This window comes from Eurosta solidaginis, unplaced genomic scaffold (genome assembly GCF_040869045.1).
Source record: "Eurosta solidaginis isolate ZX-2024a unplaced genomic scaffold, ASM4086904v1 ctg00001051.1, whole genome shotgun sequence".
Taxonomy (NCBI): Eukaryota; Metazoa; Arthropoda; class Insecta; order Diptera; family Tephritidae; genus Eurosta; species Eurosta solidaginis.
In genome coordinates, this window is record NW_027136896.1 from 200,249 (window position 1) to 220,901 (window position 20,653).

Consider the following 20,653-nt stretch of genomic DNA (forward strand, 5'->3'; position numbering starts at 1 on the left):
TAAACAAATTCGTACACGTTATTTATCAATTTAACTCTAGTATTAAAGGATATACAACGAGAAACAACGTTTGACAACCTTTAAACAGTTTTAATAACTATCTCAAAAATTATCGCTCTGATGCAAACAACTGATGAGTTATCTACTTAAATTTGATAAACAAAACGACTTACGTATTTTAAACATGCTAACCTTTAGCCCGGTAAGCAAATTAAAAAAAAAACGCAATATGTAGGCTACACGAGAACGGAGACATCGAGTAACCAAAACAAATGCGTTAAACAAATTCGTACACGTTATTTATCAATTTAACTCTAGAATTAAAGGATATACAACGAGAAACAACGTTTGACAACCTTTAAACAGTTTTAATAACTATCTCAAAAATTGTCGCTCTGATGCAAACAACTGATGAGTTATCTACTTAAATTTGATGAACAAAACGACTTACGTATTTTAAACATGCTAACTTTTAGCCCGGTAAGCAAATTAAAAAAAAAACGCAATATGTAGGCTACACGAGAACGGAGACGTCGAGTAACCAAAACAAATCCGTTAAACAAATTCGTACACGTTATTTATCAATTTAACTCTAGAATTAAAGGATATACAACGAGAAACAACGTTTGACAACCTTTAAACAGTTTTAATAACTATCTCAAAAATTATCGCTCTGATGCAAACAACTGATGAGTTATCTACTTAAATTTGATGAACAAAACGACTTACGTATTTTAACATGCTAACCTTTAGCCCGGTAAGCAAATTAAAAAAAAAACGCAATATGTAGGCTACACGAGAACGGAGACGTCGAGTAACCAAAACAAATGCGTTAAACAAATTCGTACACGTTATTTATCAATTTAACTCTAGAATTAAAGGATATACAACGAGAAACAAAGTTTGACAACCTTTAAACAGTTTTAATAACTATCTCAAAAATTGTCGCTCTGATGCAAACAACTGATGAGTTATCTACTTAAATTTGATGAACAAAACGACTTACGTATTTTAAACATGCTAACCTTTAGCCCGGTAAGCAAATTAAAAAAAAAAACGCAATATGTAGGCTACACGAAAACGGAGACGTCGAGTAACCAAAACAAATGCGTTAAACAAATTCGTACACGTTATTTATCAATATAACTCTAGAATTAAAGGATATCTAACGAGAAACCACGTTTGACAACCTTTAAACAGTTTTAATAACTATCTCAAAAATTGTCGCTCTGATGCAAACAACTGATGAGTTATCTACTTAAATTTGATGAACAAAACGACTTACGTATTTTAAACTTGCTAACCTTTAGCCCGGTAAGCAAATCAAAAAAAAAAAACGCAATATGTAGGCTACACGAGAACGGAGACGTCGAGTAACCAAAACAAATGCGTTAAACAAATTCGTACACGTTATTTATCAATCTAACTCTAGAATTAAAGGATATACAACGAGAAACAACGTTTGACAACCTTTAAACAGTTTTAATAACTATCTCAAAAATTATCGCTCTGATGCAAACAACTGATGAGTTATCTACTTAAATTTGTTGAACAAAACGACTTACGTATTTTAAACATGCTAACCTTTAGCCCGGTAAGCAAATTAAAAAAAAAAACGCAATATGTAGGCTACACGAGAACGGAGACGTCGAGTAACCAAAACAAATGCGTTAAACAAATTCGTACACGTTATTTATCAATTTAACTCTAGTATTAAAGGATATACAACGAGAAACAACGTTTGACAACCTTTAAACAGTTTTAATAACTATCTCAAAAATTATCGCTCTGATGCAAACAACTGATGAGTTATCTACTTAAATTTGATGAACAAAACGACTTACGTATTTTAAACATGCTAACCTTTAGCCCGGTAAGCAAATTAAAAAAAAAAACGCAATATGTAGGCTACACGAGAACGGAGACGTCGAGTAACCAAAACAAATGCGTTAAACAAATTCGTACACGTTATTTATCAATTTAACTCTAGAATTAAAGGATATACAACGAGAAACAACGTTTGACAACCTTTAAACAGTTTTAATACCTATCTCAAAAATTGTCGCTCTGATGCAAACAACTGATGAGTTATCTACTTAAATTTGATAAACAAAACGACTTACGTATTTTAAACATGCTAACCTTTAGCCCGGTAAGCAAATTAAAAAAAAAACGCAATATGTAGGCTACACGAGAACGGAGACGTCGAGTAACCAAAACAAATGCGTTAAACAAATTCGTACACGTTATTTATCAATTTAACTCTAGTATTAAAGGATATACAACGAGAAACAACGTTTGACAACCTTTAAACAGTTTTAATAACTATCTCAAAAATTATCGCTCTGATGCAAACAACTGATGAGTTATCTACTTAAATTTGATGAACAAAACGACTTACGTATTTTAAACATGCTAACCTTTAGCCCGGTAAGCAAATTAAAAAAAAAAACGCAATATGTAGGCTACACGAGAACGGAGACGTCGAGTAACCAAAACAAATGCGTTAAACAAATTCGTACACGTTATTTATCAATTTAACTCTAGAATTAAAGGATATACAACGAGAAACAACGTTTGACAACCTTTAAACAGTTTTAATAACTATCTCAAAAATTGTCGCTCTGATGCAAACAACTGATGAGTTATCTACTTAAATTTGATGAACAAAACGACTTACGTATTTTAAACATGCTAACCTTTAGCCCGGTAAGCAAATTAAAAAAAAAAACGCAATATGTAGGCTACACGAGAACGGAGACGTCGAGTAACCAAAACAAATCCGTTAAACAAATTCGTACACGTTATTTATCAATTTAACTCTAGAATTAAAGGATATACAACGAGAAACAACGTTTGACAACCTTTAAACAGTTTTAACAACTATCTCAAAAATTATCGCTCTGATGCAAACAACTGATGAGTTATCTACTTAAATTTGATGAACAAAACGACTTACGTATTTTAACATGCTAACCTTTAGCCCGGTAAGCAAATTAAAAAAAAAAACGCAATATGTAGGCTACACGAGAACGGAGACGTCGAGTAACCAAAACAAATGCGTTAAACAAATTCGTACACGTTATTTATCAATTTAACTCTAGAATTAAAGGATATACAACGAGAAACAACGTTTGACAACCTTTAAACAGTTTTAATAACTATCTCAAAAATTGTCGCTCTGATGCAAACAACTGATGAGTTATCTACTTAAATTTGTTGAACAAAACGACTTACGTATTTTAAACATGCTAACCTTTAGCCCGGTAAGCAAATTAAAAAAAAAACGCAATATGTAGGCTACACGAAAACGCAGACGTCGAGTAACCAAAACAAATGCGTTAAACAAATTCGTACACGTTATTTATCAATTTAACTCTAGAATTAAAGGATATACAACGAGAAACAACGTTTGACAACTTTTAACCAGTTTTAATAACTATCTCAAAAATTGTCGCTCTGATGCAAACAACTGATGAGTTATCTACTTAAATTTGATGAACAAAACGACTTACGTATTTTAAACATGCTAACCTTTAGCCCGGTAAGCAAATTAAAAAAAAAACGCAATATGTAGGCTACACGAGAACGGAGACGTCGAGTAACCAAAACAAATACGTTAAACAAATTCGTACACATTATTTATCAATTTAACTCTAGAATTAAAGGATATACAACGAGAAACAACGTTTGACAACCTTTAAACAGTTTTAATAACTATCTCAAAAATTGTCGCTCTGATGCAAACAACTGATGAGTTATCTACTTAAATTTGTTGAACAAAACGACTTACGTATTTTAAACATGCTAACCTTTAGCCCGGTAAGCAAATTAAAAAAAAAAATGCAATATGTAGGCTACACGAGAACGGAGACGTCGAGTAACCAAAACAAATGCGTTAAACAAATTCGCACACGTTATTTATCAATTTAACTCTAGAATTAAAGGATATACAACGAGAAACAACGTTTGACAACCTTTAAACAGTTTTAATAACTATCTCAAAAATTATCGCTCTGATGCAAACAACTGATGAGTTATCTACTTAAATTTGTTGAACAAAACGACTTACGTATTTTAAACATGCTAACCTTTAGCCCGGTAAGCAAATTAAAAAAAAAACGCAATATGTAGGCTACACGAGAACGGAGACGTCGAGTAACCAAAACAAATGCGTTAAACAAATTCGTACACGTTATTTATCAATTTAACTCTAGAATTAAAGGATATACAACGAGAAACAACGTTTGACAACCTTTAAAGAGTTTTAATAACTATCTCAAAAATTGTCGCTCTGATGCAAACAACTGATGAGTTATCTACTTAAATTTGATGAACAAAACGACTTACGTATTTTAAACATGCTAACCTTTAGCCCGGTAAGCAAATTTAAAAAAAAAACGCAATATGTAGGCTACACGAGAACGGAGACGTCGAGTAACCCAAACAAATGCGTTAAACAAATTCGTACACGTTATTTATCTATTTAACTCTAGAATTAAAGGATATACAACGAGAAACAACGTTTGACAACCTTTAAACAGTTTTAATAACTATCTCAAAAATTGTCGCTCTGATGCAAACAACTGATGAGTTATCTACTTAAATTTGTTAAACAAAACGACTTACGTATTTTAAGCATGCTAACCTTTAGCCCGGTAAGCAAATTAAAAAAAACGCAATATGTAGGCTACACGAGAACGGAGACGTCGAGTAACCAAAACAAATACGTTAAACAAATTCGTACACGTTATTTATCAATTTAACTCTAGAATTAAAGGATATACAACGAGAAACAACGTTTGACAACCTTTAAACAGTTTTAATAACTATCTCAAAAATTGTCGCTCTGATGCAAACAACTGATGAGTTATCTACTTAAATTTGTTGAACAAAACGACTTACGTATTTTAAACATTGTAACCTTTAGCCCGGTAAGCAAATTAAAAAAAAAACGCAATATGTAGGCTACACGAGAACGGAGACGTCGAGTAACCAAAACAAATGCGTTAAACAAATTCGTACACGTTATTTATCAATTTAACTCTAGAATTAAAGGATATACAACGAGAAACAACGTTTGACAACCTTTAAACAGTTTTAATATCTATCTCAAAAATTATCGCTCTGATGCAAACAACTGATGAGTTATCTACTTAAATTTGTTGAACAAAACGACTTACGTATTTTAAACATGCTAACCTTTAGCCCGGTAATCAAATTTAAAAAAAAACGCAATATGTAGGCTACATGAGAACGGAGACGTCGAGTAATCAAAACAAATGCGTTAAACAAATTCGTACACGTTATTTATCAATTTAACTCTAGAATTAAAGGATATACAACGAGAAACAACGTTTGACAACCTTTAAACAGTTTTAATAACTATCTCAAAAATTGTCGCTCTGATGCAAACAACTGATGAGTTATCTACTTAAATTTGTTGAACAAAACGACTTACGTATTTTAAACATGCTAACCTTTAGCCCGGTAAGCAAATTAAAAAAAAAACGCAATATGTAGGCTACACGAGAACGGAGACGTCGAGTAACCAAAACAAATGCGTTAAACAAATTCGTACACGTTATTTATCAATTTAACTCTAGAATTAAAGGATATACAACGAGAAACAACGTTTGACAATCTTTAAACAGTTTTAATAACTATCTCAAAAATTGTCGCTCTGATGCAAACAACTGATGAGTTATCTACTTAAATTTGATGAACAAAACGACTTACGTATTTTAAACATGCTAACCTTTAGCCCGGTAAGCAAATTAAAAAAAAACGCAATATGTAGGCTACACGAGAACGGAGACGTCGAGTAACCAAAACAAATGCGTTAAACAAATTCGTACAGGTTATTTATCAATTTAACTCTAGAATTAAAGGATATACAACGAGAAACAACGTTTGACAACCTTTAAACAGTTTTAATAACTATCTCAAAAATTATCGCTCTGATGCAAACAACTGATGAGTTATCTACTTAAATTTGATGAACAAAACGACTTACGTATTTTAAACATGCTAACCTTTAGCCCGGTAAGCAAATTAAAAAAAAAACGCAATATGTAGGCTACACGAGAACGGAGACGTCGAGTAAGCAAAACAAATGCGTTAAACAAATTCGTACACGTTATTTATCAATTTAACTCTAGAATTAAAGGATATACAACGAGAAACAACGTTTGACAACCTTTAAACAGTTTTAATAACTATCTCAAAAATTGTCGCTCTGATGCAAACAACTGATGAGTTATCTACTTAAATTTGATGAACAAAACGACTTACGTATTTTAAACATGCTAACCTTTAGCCCGGAAAGCAAATTAAAAAAAAAACGCAATATGTAGGCTACACGAGAACGGAGACGTCGAGTAACCAAAACAAATCCGTTAAACAAATTCGTACACGTTATTTATCAATTTAACTCTAGAATTAAAGGATATACAACGAGAAACAACGTTTGACAACCTTTAAACAGTTTTAATAACTATCTCAAAAATTGTCGCTCTGTTGCAAACAACTGATGAGTTATCTACTTAAATTTGATGAACAAAACGACTTACGTATTTTAAACATGCTAACCTTTAGCCCGGTAAGCAAATTTAAAAAAAAACGCAATATGTAGGCTACACGAGAACGGAGACGTCGAGTAACCAAAACAAATGCGTTAAACAAATTCGTACACGTTATTTATCAATCTAACTCTAGAATTAAAGGATATACAACGAGAAACAACGTTTGACAACCTTTAAACAGTTTTAATAACTATCTCAAAAATTGTCGCTCTGATGCAAACAACTGATGAGTTATCTACTTAAATTTGATGAACAAAACGACTTACGTATTTTAAACATGCTAACCTTTAGCCCGGCAAGCAAATTAAAAAAAAACGCAATATGTAGGCTACACGAGAACGGAGACGTCGAGTAACCAAAACAAATGCGTTAAACAAATTCGTACACGTTATTTATCAATTTAACTCTAGAATTAAAGGATATACAACGAGAAACAACGTTTGACAACCTTTAAACAGTTTTAATAACTATCTCAAAAATTGTCGCTCTGATGCAAACAACTGATGAGTTATCTACTTAAATTTGATGAACAAAACGACTTACGTATTTTAAACATGCTAACCTTTAGCCCGGTAAGCAAATTAAAAAAAAAACGCAATATGTAGGCTACACGAGAACGGAGACGTCGAGTAACCAAAACAAATGCGTTAAACAAATTCGTACACGTTATTTATCAATTTAACTCTAGAATTAAAGGATATACAACGAGAAACAACGTTTGACAACCTTTAAACAGTTTTAATAACTATCTCAAAAATTGTCGCTCTGATGCAAACAACTGATGAGTTATCTACTTAAATTTGATGAACAAAACGACTTACTTATTTTAAACATGCTAACCTTTAGCCCGGTAAGCAAGTTAAAAAAAAAACGCAATATGTAGGCTACACGAGAACGGAGACGTCGAGTAACCAAAACAAATGCGTTAAACAAATTCGTACACGTTATTTATCAATTTAACTCTAGAATTAAAGGATATACAACGAGAAACAACGTTTGACAACCTTTAAACAGTTTTAATAACTATCTCAAAAATTGTCGCTCTGATGCAAACAACTGATGAGTTATCTACTTAAATTTGTTGAACAAAACGACTTACGTATTTTAAACATGCTAACCTTTAGCCCGGTAAGCAAATTAAAAAAAAAACGCAATATGTAGGCTACACGAGAACGGAGACGTCGAGTAACCAAAACAAATGCGTGAAACAAATTCGTACACGTTATTTATCAATTTAACTCTAGAATTAAAGGATATACAACGAGAAACAACGTTTGACAACCTTTAAACAGTTTTAATAACTATCTCAAAAATTATCGCTCTGATGCAAACAACTGATGAGTTATCTACTTAAATTTGATGAACAAAACGACTTACGTATTTTAAACATGCTAACCTTTAGCCCGGTAAGCAAATTAAAAAAAAAAACGCAATATGTAGGCTACACGAGAACGGAGACGTCGAGTAACCAAAACAAATGCGTTAAACAAATTCGTACTCGTTATTTATCAATTTAACTCTAGAATTAAAGGATATACAACGAGAAACAACGTTTGACAACCTTTAAACAGTTTTAATAACTATCTCAAAAATTGTCGCTCTGATGCAAACAACTGATGAGTTATCTACTTAAATTTGTTGAACAAAACGACTTACGTATTTTAAACATGCTAACCTTTAGCCGGGTAAGCAAATTTAAAAAAAACGCAATATGTAGGCTACACGAGAACGGAGACGTCGAGTAACCAAAACAAATGCGTTAAACAAATTCGTACACGTTATTTATCAATTTAACTCTAGAATTAAAGGATATACAACGAGAAACAACGTTTGACAACCTTTAAACAGTTTTAATAACTATCTCAAAAATTATCGCTCTGATGCAAACAACTGATGAGTTATCTACTTAAATTTGTTGAACAAAACGACTTACGTATTTTAAGCATGCTAACCTTTAGCCCGGTAAGCAAATTAAAAAAAAAACGCAATATGTAGGCTACACGAAAACGGAGACGTCGAGTAACCAAAACAAATACGTTAAACAAATTCGTACACGTTATTTATCAATTTAACTCTAGAATTAAAGGATATACAACGAGAAATAACGTTTGACAACCTTTAAACAGTTTTAATAACTATCTCAAATTTTGTCGCTCTGATGCAAACAACTGATGAGTTATCTACTTAAATTTGTTGAACAAAACGACTTACGTATTTTAAACATGCTAACCTTTAGCCCGGTAAGTAAATTAAAAAAAAAAAACGCAATATGTAGGCTACACGAGAACGGAGAGGTCGAGTAATCAAAACAAATGCGTTAAACAAATTCGTACACGTTATTTATCAATTTAACTCTAGAATTAAAGGATATACAACAAGAAGCAACGTTTGACAACCTTTAAACAGTTTTAATAACTATCTCAAAAATTATCGCTCTGATGCAAACAACTGATGAGTTATCTACTTAAATTTGTTGAACAAAACTACTTACGTATTTTAAATATGCTAACCTTTAGCCCGGTAAGCAAATTAAAACAAAAACGCAATATGTAGGCTACACGAGAACGGAGACGTCGAGTAACCAAAACAAATGCGTTAAACAAATTCGTACACGTTATTTATCAATTTAACTCTAGAATTAAAGGATATACAACGAGAAACAACGTTTGACAACCTTTAAACAGTTTTAATAACTATCTCAAAAATTGTCGCTCTGATGCAAACAACTGATGAGTTATCTACTTAAATTTGATGAACAAAACGACTTACGTATTTTAAACATGCTAACCTTTAGCCCGGTAAGCAAATTAAAAAAAAAACGCAATATGTAGGCTACACGAGAACGGAGACGTCGAGTAACCAAAACAAATGCGTTAAACAAATTCGTACACGTTATTTATCAATCTAACTCTAGAATTAAAGGATATACAACGAGAAACAACGTTTGACAACCTTTAAACAGTTTTAATAACTATCTCAAAAATTATCGCTCTGATGCAAACAACTGATGAGTTATCTACTTAAATTTGTTGAACAAAACGACTTACGTATTTTAAACATGCTAACCTTTAGCCCGGTAAGCAAATTAAAAAAAAAACGCAATATGTAGGCTACACGAGAACGGAGACGTCGAGTAACCAAAACAAATGCGTTAAACAAATTCGTACACGTTATTTATCAATTTAACTCTAGTATTAAAGGATATACAACGAGAAACAACGTTTGACAACCTTTAAACAGTTTTAATAACTATCTCAAAAATTATCGCTCTGATGCAAACAACTGATGAGTTATCTACTTAAATTTGATGAACAAAACGACTTACGTATTTTAAACATGCTAACCTTTAGCCCGGTAAGCAAATTAAAAAAAAAAAAAACGCAATATGTAGGCTACACGAGAACGGAGACGTCGAGTAACCAAAACAAATGCGTTAAACAAATTCGTACACGTTATTTATCAATTTAACTCTAGAATTAAAGGATATACAACGAGAAACAACGTTTGACAACCTTTAAACAGTTTTAATACATATCTAAAAATTGTCGCTCTGATGCAAACAACTGATGAGTTATCTACTTAAATTTGATGAACAAAACGACTTACGTATTTTAAACATGCTAACCTTTAGCCCGGTAAGCAAATTAAAAAAAAAACGCAATATGTAGGCTACACGAGAACGGAGACGTCGAGTAACCAAAACAAATGCGTTAAACAAATTCGTACACGTTATTTATCAATTTAACTCTAGTATTAAAGGATATACAACGAGAAACAACGTTTGACAACCTTTAAACAGTTTTAATAACTATCTCAAAAATTATCGCTCTGATGCAAACAACTGATGAGTTATCTACTTAAATTTGATGAACAAAACGACTTACGTATTTTAAACATGCTAACCTTTAGCCCGGTAAGCAAATTAAAAAAAAAACGCAATATGTAGGCTACACAAGAACGGAGACGTCGAGTAACCAAAACAAATGCGTTAAACAAATTCGTACACGTTATTTATCAATTTAACTCTAGAATTAAAGGATATACAACGAGAAACAACGTTTGACAACCTTTAAACAGTTTTAATAACTATCTCAAAAATTGTCGCTCTGATGCAAACAACTGATGAGTTATCTACTTAAATTTGATGAACAAAACGACTTACGTATTTTAAACATGCTAACCTTTAGCCCGGTAAGCAAATTAAAAAAAAAAACGCAATATGTAGGCTACACGAGAACGGAGACGTCGAGTAACCAAAACAAATCCGTTAAACAAATTCGTACACGTTATTTATCAATTTAACTCTAGAATTAAAGGATATACAACGAGAAACAACGTTGGACAACCTTTAAACAGTTTTAATAACTATCTCAAAAATTATCGCTCTGATGCAAACAACTGATGAGTTATCTACTTAAATTTGATGAACAAAACGACTTACGTATTTTAACATCCTAACCTTTAGCCCGGTAAGCAAATTAAAAAAAAAACGCAATATGTAGGCTACACGAGAACGGAGACGTCGAGTAACCAAAACAAATGCGTTAAACAAATTCGTACACGTTATTTATCAATTTAACTCTAGAATTAAAGGATATACAACGAGAAACAACGTTTGACAACCTTTAAACAGTTTTAATAACTATCTCAAAAATTGTCGCTCTGATGCAAACAACTGATGAGTTATCTACTTAAATTTGTTGAACAAAACGACTTACGTATTTTAAACATGCTAACCTTTAGCCCGGTAAGCAAATTAAAAAAAAAACGCAATATGTAGGCTACACGAAAACGCAGACGTCGAGTAACCAAAACAAATGCGTTAAACAAATTCGTACACGTTATTTATCAATTTAACTCTAGAATTAAAGGATATACAACGAGAAACAACGTTTGACAACTTTTAACCAGTTTTAATAACTATCTCAAAAATTGTCGCTCTGATGCAAACAACTGATGAGTTATCTACTTAAATTTGATGAACAAAACGACTTACGTATTTTAAACATGCTAACCTTTAGCCCGGTAAGCAAATTAAAAAAAAAACGCAATATGTAGGCTACACGAGAACGGAGACGTCGAGTAACCAAAACAAATACGTTAAACAAATTCGTACACATTATTTATCAATTTAACTCTAGAATTAAAGGATATACAACGAGAAACAACGTTTGACAACCTTTAAACAGTTTTAATAACTATCTCAAAAATTGTCGCTCTGATGCAAACAACTGATGAGTTATCTACTTAAATTTGTTGAACAAAACGACTTACGTATTTTAAACATGCTAACCTTTAGCCCGGTAAGCAAATTAAAAAAAAAAATGCAATATGTAGGCTACACGAGAACGGAGACGTCGAGTAACCAAAACAAATGCGTTAAACAAATTCGTACACGTTATTTATCAATTTAACTCTAGAATTAAAGGATATACAACGAGAAACAACGTTTGACAACCTTTAAACAGTTTTAATAACTATCTCAAAAATTATCGCTCTGATGCAAACAACTGATGAGTTATCTACTTAAATTTGTTGAACAAAACGACTTACGTATTTTAAACATGCTAACCTTTAGCCCGGTAAGCAAATTAAAAAAAAAACGCAATATGTAGGCTACACGAGAACGGAGACGTCGAGTAACCAAAACAAATGCGTTAAACAAATTCGTACACGTTATTTATCAATTTAACTCTAGAATTAAAGGATATACAACGAGAAACAACGTTTGACAACCTTTAAAGAGTTTTAATAACTATCTCAAAAATTGTCGCTCTGATGCAAACAACTGATGAGTTATCTACTTAAATTTGATGAACAAAACGACTTACGTATTTTAAACATGCTAACCTTTAGCCCGGTAAGCAAATTTAAAAAAAAAAACGCAATATGTAGGCTACACGAGAACGGAGACGTCGAGTAACCCAAACAAATGCGTTAAACAAATTCGTACACGTTATTTATCTATTTAACTCTAGAATTAAAGGATATACAACGAGAAACAACGTTTGACAACCTTTAAACAGTTTTAATAACTATCTCAAAAATTGTCGCTCTGATGCAAACAACTGATGAGTTATCTACTTAAATTTGTTAAACAAAACGACTTACGTATTTTAAGCATGCTAACCTTTAGCCCGGTAAGCAAATTAAAAAAACGCAATATGTATCGCTCTGATGCAAACAACTGATGAGTTATCTACTTAAATTTGTTGAACAAAACGACTTACGTATTTTAAACATTGTAACCTTTAGCCCGGTAAGCAAATTAAAAAAAAAACGCAATATGTAGGCTACACGAGAACGGAGACGTCGAGTAACCAAAACAAATGCGTTAAACAAATTCGTACACGTTATTTATCAATTTAACTCTAGAATTAAAGGATATACAACGAGAAACAACGTTTGACAACCTTTAAACAGTTTTAATAACTATCTCAAAAATTATCGCTCTGATGCAAACAACTGATGAGTTATCTACTTAAATTTGTTGAACAAAACGACTTACATATTTTAAACATGCTAACCTTTAGCCCGGTAATCAAATTTAAAAAAAAACGCAATATGTAGGCTACATGAGAACGGAGACGTCGAGTAATCAAAACAAATGCGTTAAACAAATTCGTACACGTTATTTATCAATTTAACTCTAGAATTAAAGGATATACAACGAGAAACAACGTTTGACAACCTTTAAACAGTTTTAATAACTATCTCAAAAATTGTCGCTCTGATGCAAACAACTGATGAGTTATCTACTTAAATTTGTTGAACAAAACGACTTACGTATTTTAAACATGCTAACCTTTAGCCCGGTAAGCAAATTAAAAAAAAAAAACGCAATATGTAGGCTACACGAGAACGGAGACGTCGAGTAACCAAAACAAATGCGTTAAACAAATTCGTACACGTTATTTATCAATTTAACTCTAGAATTAAAGGATATACAACGAGAAACAACGTTTGACAATCTTTAAACAGTTTTAATAACTATCTCAAAAATTGTCGCTCTGATGCAAACAACTGATGAGTTATCTACTTAAATTTGATGAACAAAACGACTTACGTATTTTAAACATGCTAACCTTTAGCCCGGTAAGCAAATTAAAAAAAAACGCAATATGTAGGCTACACGAGAACGGAGACGTCGAGTAACCAAAACAAATGCGTTAAACAAATTCGTACACGTTATTTATCAATATAACTCTATAATTAAAGGATATACAACGAGAAACAACGTTTGACAACCTTTAAACAGTTTTAATAACTATCTCAAAAATTATCGCTCTGATGCAAACAACTGATGAGTTATCTACTTAAATTTGTTGAACAAAACGACTTACGTATTTTAAACATGCTAACCTTTAGCCCGGTAAGCAAATTAAAAAAAAAACGCAATATGTAGGCTACACGAGAACGGAGACGTCGAGTAACCAAAACAAATGCGTTAAACAAATTCGTACAGGTTATTTATCAATTTAACTCTAGAATTAAAGGATATACAACGAGAAACAACGTTTGACAACCTTTAAACAGTTTTAATAACTATCTCAAAAATTATCGCTCTGATGCAAACAACTGATGAGTTATCTACTTAAATTTGATGAACAAAACGACTTACGTATTTTAAACATGCTAACCTTTAGCCCGGTAAGCAAATTAAAAAAAAAACGCAATATGTAGGCTACACGAGAACGGAGACGTCGAGTAAGCAAAACAAATGCGTTAAACAAATTCGTACAGGTTATTTATCAATTTAACTCTAGAATTAAAGGATATACAACGAGAAACAACGTTTGACAACCTTTAAACAGTTTTAATAACTATCTCAAAAATTGTCCCTCTGATGCAAACAACTGATGAGTTATCTACTTAAATTTGATGAACAAAACGACTTACGTATTTTAAACATGCTAACCTTTAGCCCGGAAAGCAAATTAAAAAAAAAACGCAATATGTAGGCTACACGAGAACGGAGACGTCGAGTAACCAAAACAAATCCGTTAAACAAATTCGTACACGTTATTTATCAATTTAACTCTAGAATTAAAGGATATACAACGAGAAACAACGTTTGACAACCTTTAAACAGTTTTAATAACTATCTCAAAAATTGTCGCTCTGTTGCAAACAACTGATGAGTTATCTACTTAAATTTGATGAACAAAACGACTTACGTATTTTAAACATGCTAACCTTTAGCCCGGTAAGCAAATTTAAAAAAAAACGCAATATGTAGGCTACACGAGAACGGAGACGTCGAGTAACCAAAACAAATGCGTTAAACAAATTCGTACACGTTATTTATCAATCTAACTCTAGAATTAAAGGATATACAACGAGAAACAACGTTTGACAACCTTTAAACAGTTTTAATAACTATCTCAAAAATTGTCGCTCTGATGCAAACAACTGATGAGTTATCTACTTAAATTTGATGAACAAAACGACTTACGTATTTTAAACATGCTAACCTTTAGCCCGGCAAGCAAATTAAAAAAAAACGCAATATGTAGGCTACACGAGAACGGAGACGTCGAGTAACCAAAACAAATGCGTTAAACAAATTCGTACACGTTATTTATCAATTTAACTCTAGAATTAAAGGATATACAACGAGAAACAACGTTTGACAACCTTTAAACAGTTTTAATAACTATCTCAAAAATTGTCGCTCTGATGCAAACAACTGATGAGTTATCTACTTAAATTTGATGAACAAAACGACTTACGTATTTTAAACATGCTAACCTTTAGCCCGGTAAGCAAATTAAAAAAAAAAACGCAATATGTAGGCTACACGAGAACGGAGACGTCGAGTAACCAAAACAAATGCGTTAAACAAATTCGTACACGTTATTTATCAATTTAACTCTAGAATTAAAGGATATACAACGAGAAACAACGTTTGACAACCTTTAAACAGTTTTAATAACTATCTCAAAAATTGTCGCTCTGATGCAAACAACTGATGAGTTATCTACTTAAATTTGATGAACAAAACGACTTACTTATTTTAAACATGCTAACCTTTAGCCCGGTAAGCAAGTTAAAAAAAAACGCAATATGTAGGCTACACGAGAACGGAGACGTCGAGTAACCAAAACAAATGCGTTAAACAAATTCGTACACGTTATTTATCAATTTAACTCTAGAATTAAAGGATATACAACGAGAAACAACGTTTGACAACCTTTAAACAGTTTTAATAACTATCTCAAAAATTGTCGCTCTGATGCAAACAACTGATGAGTTATCTACTTAAATTTGTTGAACAAAACGACTTACGTATTTTAAACATGCTAACCTTTAGCCCGGTAAGCAAATTAAAAAAAAAACGCAATATGTAGGCTACACGAGAACGGAGACGTCGAGTAACCAAAACAAATGCGTTAAACAAATTCGTACACGTTATTTATCAATTTAACTCTAGAATTAAAGGATATACAACGAGAAACAACGTTTGACAACCTTTAAACAGTTTTAATAACTATCTCAAAAATTATCGCTCTGATGCAAACAACTGATGAGTTATCTACTTAAATTTGATGAACAAAACGACTTACGTATTTTAAACATGCTAACCTTTAGCCCGGTAAGCAAATTAAAAAAAAAACGCAATATGTAGGCTACACGAGAACGGAGACGTCGAGTAACCAAAACAAATGCGTTAAACAAATTCGTACTCGTTATTTATCAATTTAACTCTAGAATTAAAGGATATACAACGAGAAACAACGTTTGACAACCTTTAAACAGTTTTAATAACTATCTCAAAAATTGTCGCTCTGATGCAAACAACTGATGAGTTATCTACTTAAATTTGTTGAACAAAACGACTTACGTATTTTAAACATGCTAACCTTTAGCCCGGTAAGCAAATTTAAAAAAAACGCAATATGTAGGCTACACGAGAACGGAGACGTCGAGTAACCAAAACAAATGCGTTAAACAAATTCGTACACGTTATTTATCAATTTAACTCTAGAATTAAAGGATATACAACGAGAAACAACGTTTGACAACCTTTAAACAGTTTTAATAACTATCTCAAAAATTATCGCTCTGATGCAAACAACTGATGAGTTATCTACTTAAATTTGTTGAACAAAACGACTTACGTATTTTAAGCATGCTAACCTTTAGCCCGGTAAGCAAATTAAAAAAAAAACGCAATATGTAGGCTACACGAAAACGGAGACGTCGAGTAACCAAAACAAATACGTTAAACAAATTCGTACACGTTATTTATCATAAATTTGTTGAACAAAACTACTTACGTATTTTAAACATGCTAACCTTTAGCCCGGTAAGCAAATTAAAAAAAAAACGCAATATGTAGGCTACACGAGAACGGAGACGTCGAGTAACCAAAACAAATGCGTTAAACAAATTCGTACACGTTATTTATCAATTTAACTCTAGAATTAAAGGATATACAACGAGAAACAACGTTTGACAACCTTTAAACAGTTTTAATAACTATCTCAAAAATTGTCGCTCTGATGCAAACAACTGATGAGTTATCTACTTAAATTTGATGAACAAAACGACTTACGTATTTTAAACATGCTAACCTTTAGCCCGGTAAGCAAATTAAAAAAAAAACGCAATATGTAGGCTACACGAGAACGGAGACGTCGAGTAACCAAAACAAATGCGTTAAACAAATTCGTACACGTTATTTATCAATTTAACTCTAGAATTAAAGGATATACAACGAGAAACAACGTTTGACAACCTTTAAACAGTTTTAATAACTATCTCAAAAATTGTCGCTCTGATGCAAACAACTGATGAGTTATCTACTTAAATTTGATGAACAAAACGACTTACGTATTTTAAACATGCTAACCTTTAGCCCGGTAAGCAAATTAAAAAAAAAACGCAATATGTAGGCTACACGAGAACGGAGACGTCGAGTAACCAAAACAAATGCGTTAAACAAATTCGTACACGTTATTTATCAATTTAACTCTAGAATTAAAGGATATACAACGAGAAACAACGTTTGACAACCTTTAAACAGTTTTAATAACTATCTCAAAAATAGTCGCTCTGAAGCAAACAACTGATGAGTTATCTACTCAGATTTGTTGAACAAAACGACTTACGTATTTTGAACATGCTAACCTTTAGCCCGGTAAGCAAATTAAAAAAAAACGCAATATGTAGGCTACACGAGAACGGAGACGTCGAGTAACCAAAACAAATGCGTTAAACAAATTAGTACACGTTATTTATCAATTTAACTCTAGAATTAAAGGATATACAACGAGAAACAACGTTTGACAACCTATAAACAGTTTTAATAACTATCTCAAAAATTGTCGCTCTGATGCAAACAACTGCTGAGTTATCTACTCAAATTTGTTGAACAAAACGACTTACGTATTTTAAACATGCTAACCTTTAGCCCGGTAAGCAAATTAAAAAAAAAAAACGCAATATGTAGGCTACACGAGAACGGAGACGTCGAGTAACCAAAACAAATGCGTTAAACAAATTCGTACACGTTATTTATCAATTTAACTCTAGAATTAAAGGATATACAACGAGAAACAACGTTTGACAACCTTTAAACAGTTTTAATAACTATCTCAAAAATTGTCGCTCTGATGCAAACAACTGCTGAGTTATCTACTCAAATTTGTTGAACAAAACGACTTACGTATTTTAAACATGCTAACCTTTAGCCCGGTAAGCAAATTAAAAAAAAAAAAACGCAATATGTAGGCTACACGAGAACGGAGACGTCGAGTAACCAAAACAAATGCGTTAAACAAATTCGTACACCTTATTTATCAATTTAACTCTAGAATTAAAGGATATCAACGAGAAACAACGTTTGACAACCTTTAAACAGTTTTAATAACTATCTCAAAAATTGTCGCTCTGATGCAAACAACTGATGAGTTATCTACTTAAACATATCAGGGCTGTTGGTTTTGTGGGGACTATAAACACAAGATACAAGGACTTTGGTAGACAAATCGTGCACCTCGACAAACAAGTATTCAATGCTCGAATCCACCGACTTGCAAATGAGTTTCACGTTAATGTGACTCCTACAATAAATTGCTACGCCACCTCCTTTCCTACCCACCCTATCATTTCGAAACAATTTGTAGTTATTAATATTAAAGTGCCTATCATCAAGATCCTCAAGAAGCCACGTCTCCGACACGCAAATGACATCAACACATGAGTTTTCAAACACATATCTAATAAAATCTACTTTCTCAGCATTTAAACTTCTGGCATTAAAATGCATAATATTAAAATCATTGCTTTGCTGATATAATATGTTTATCATGGCAAGACTGCTGTCGCCCGCACCACACAACTTGCTGCTAAGGGTCATAATGAGTAATGTAAACAAAAGCAACCATACAAACAAACAAAGTCACAAAAGAAAAAACAGGCAAAAGGAAAAAACAAAAATTAAGATTAAAGAAACTTAAACGGACCATTTTTACATGTAGGAAAATGCGGAGTATATATATGCATAAACAAATATAAAGTAAGCATACAAAAGTTAAAACTAAGTAAATTATACTGCATACGCATACGGCTGATAGTCAGCAGTAAAGTTTTAAATCATCATTCGTTGATATTTTCACTGCTACGGACTCTTTGGTAACTCTTCCAAACACCTCACCACGAAGTGTAAATAAAGAAACAAATTTGCCTGCGCGTCTCAGCTTGATAGCTTCTTGAAGCAGCTTTCTATTTTCTCGTGATACGCTCTCATATATTCTAAATTGGCCATCAATACCAAGCGGAGCAAGAGAGATAATAGATTTTGTTCGCTTTCGATGTTCACTAAATGCTCGCAGCGTACGATTTCGATCCATCGGACTATAAAATTTAATTATTATTGCGCTGTCTGCATTTGTTGATGAGCGCGCAATTCTAAAAATATCTTTTATTTGCGGCGAAAAGAAGTCAATCGACAGGCAGATTTGGTTGTATAGACTTTTCAAGTTTTCTCCCTGTATATGCGGCACACCAAAGATTACCGCATCAGAGGCAAATTCCGGCATCGCTTTCGCAGTTTGCAAACTCTTCAGTTGATTTTGCAGGTTACTCATTTCACTCTTGCAAACACCAACCAACGCTTCCAAATTGTTTACGCGCATCTCTGCTTCGACTGCCTTTTCTTTAAGAGCACCAACTTCCTCATCAACTCTCTTAGTAATGCTAACTTCAAGTGCAGTTAACTTACCAGATATGTTGTCAAAGAGAGACTGCAATTGGACCGCATGTTGTTGCAATTGGTCTGATTGTTGTTGGACCTTTGCCTCCAAATCACGAAGCGCAGCAAGAACTGTACTTAAAATTGCGCTCTCCTCCAATTTTGCTGTTTTAGCTAATGGAGAGCCCTTGCTTGACCGGCGTTTGAGAGGTGGAACGTTGGCAGAGGTAGCAGACATCATATGAAAAATGTAAAATGTAAATTAAGCGCGAAACAACAAAAAAAATAAACACAGAAGACACAGCGATGATGTATATAATTTTTTATTTTTTTTTATTTTATTTTTTTTTTTTGCAATCACACAATTATAATGAAAATAATTGGTAACACGAACAAACTTCTTGGAAAGTTGCTTATTTTCAGTTTTTGAGTTTGTTATATTAAAACCAAACTTTATCGTCCATCAATATAAATATTTGCACGGAGCTAACAAAAACACGTCCGAACACGCCTTCGATTCGCTTCGATTTATCAACAAATTTAAGTAGATAACTCATCAGTTGTTTGCATCAGAGCGACAATTTTTGAGATAGTTATTAAAACTGTTTAAAGGTTGTCAAACGTTGTTTCTCGTTGTATATCCTTTAATTCTAGAGTTAAATTGATAAATAACGTGTACGAATTTGTTTAACGCATTTGTTTTGGTTACTCGACGTCTCCGTTCTCGTGTAGCCTACATATTGCGTTTTTTTTTAATTTGCTTACCGGGCTAAAGGTTAGCATGTTTAAAATACGTAAGTCGTTTTGTTCATCAAATTTAAGTAGATAACTCATCAGTTGTTTGCATCAGAGCGAAAATTTTTGAGATAGT

At 32.6% G+C, this 20,653-nt stretch overlaps 1 pseudogene; it reads right to left on the bottom strand.

Annotated features, from left to right (window-relative positions):
* Positions 1–20,020, bottom strand: part of LOC137235700 (GPI mannosyltransferase 2-like) — a 182,911-nt pseudogene extending 162,891 nt beyond the window's left edge.
* Between the last annotated feature and the right edge of the window lie 633 nt (positions 20,021–20,653).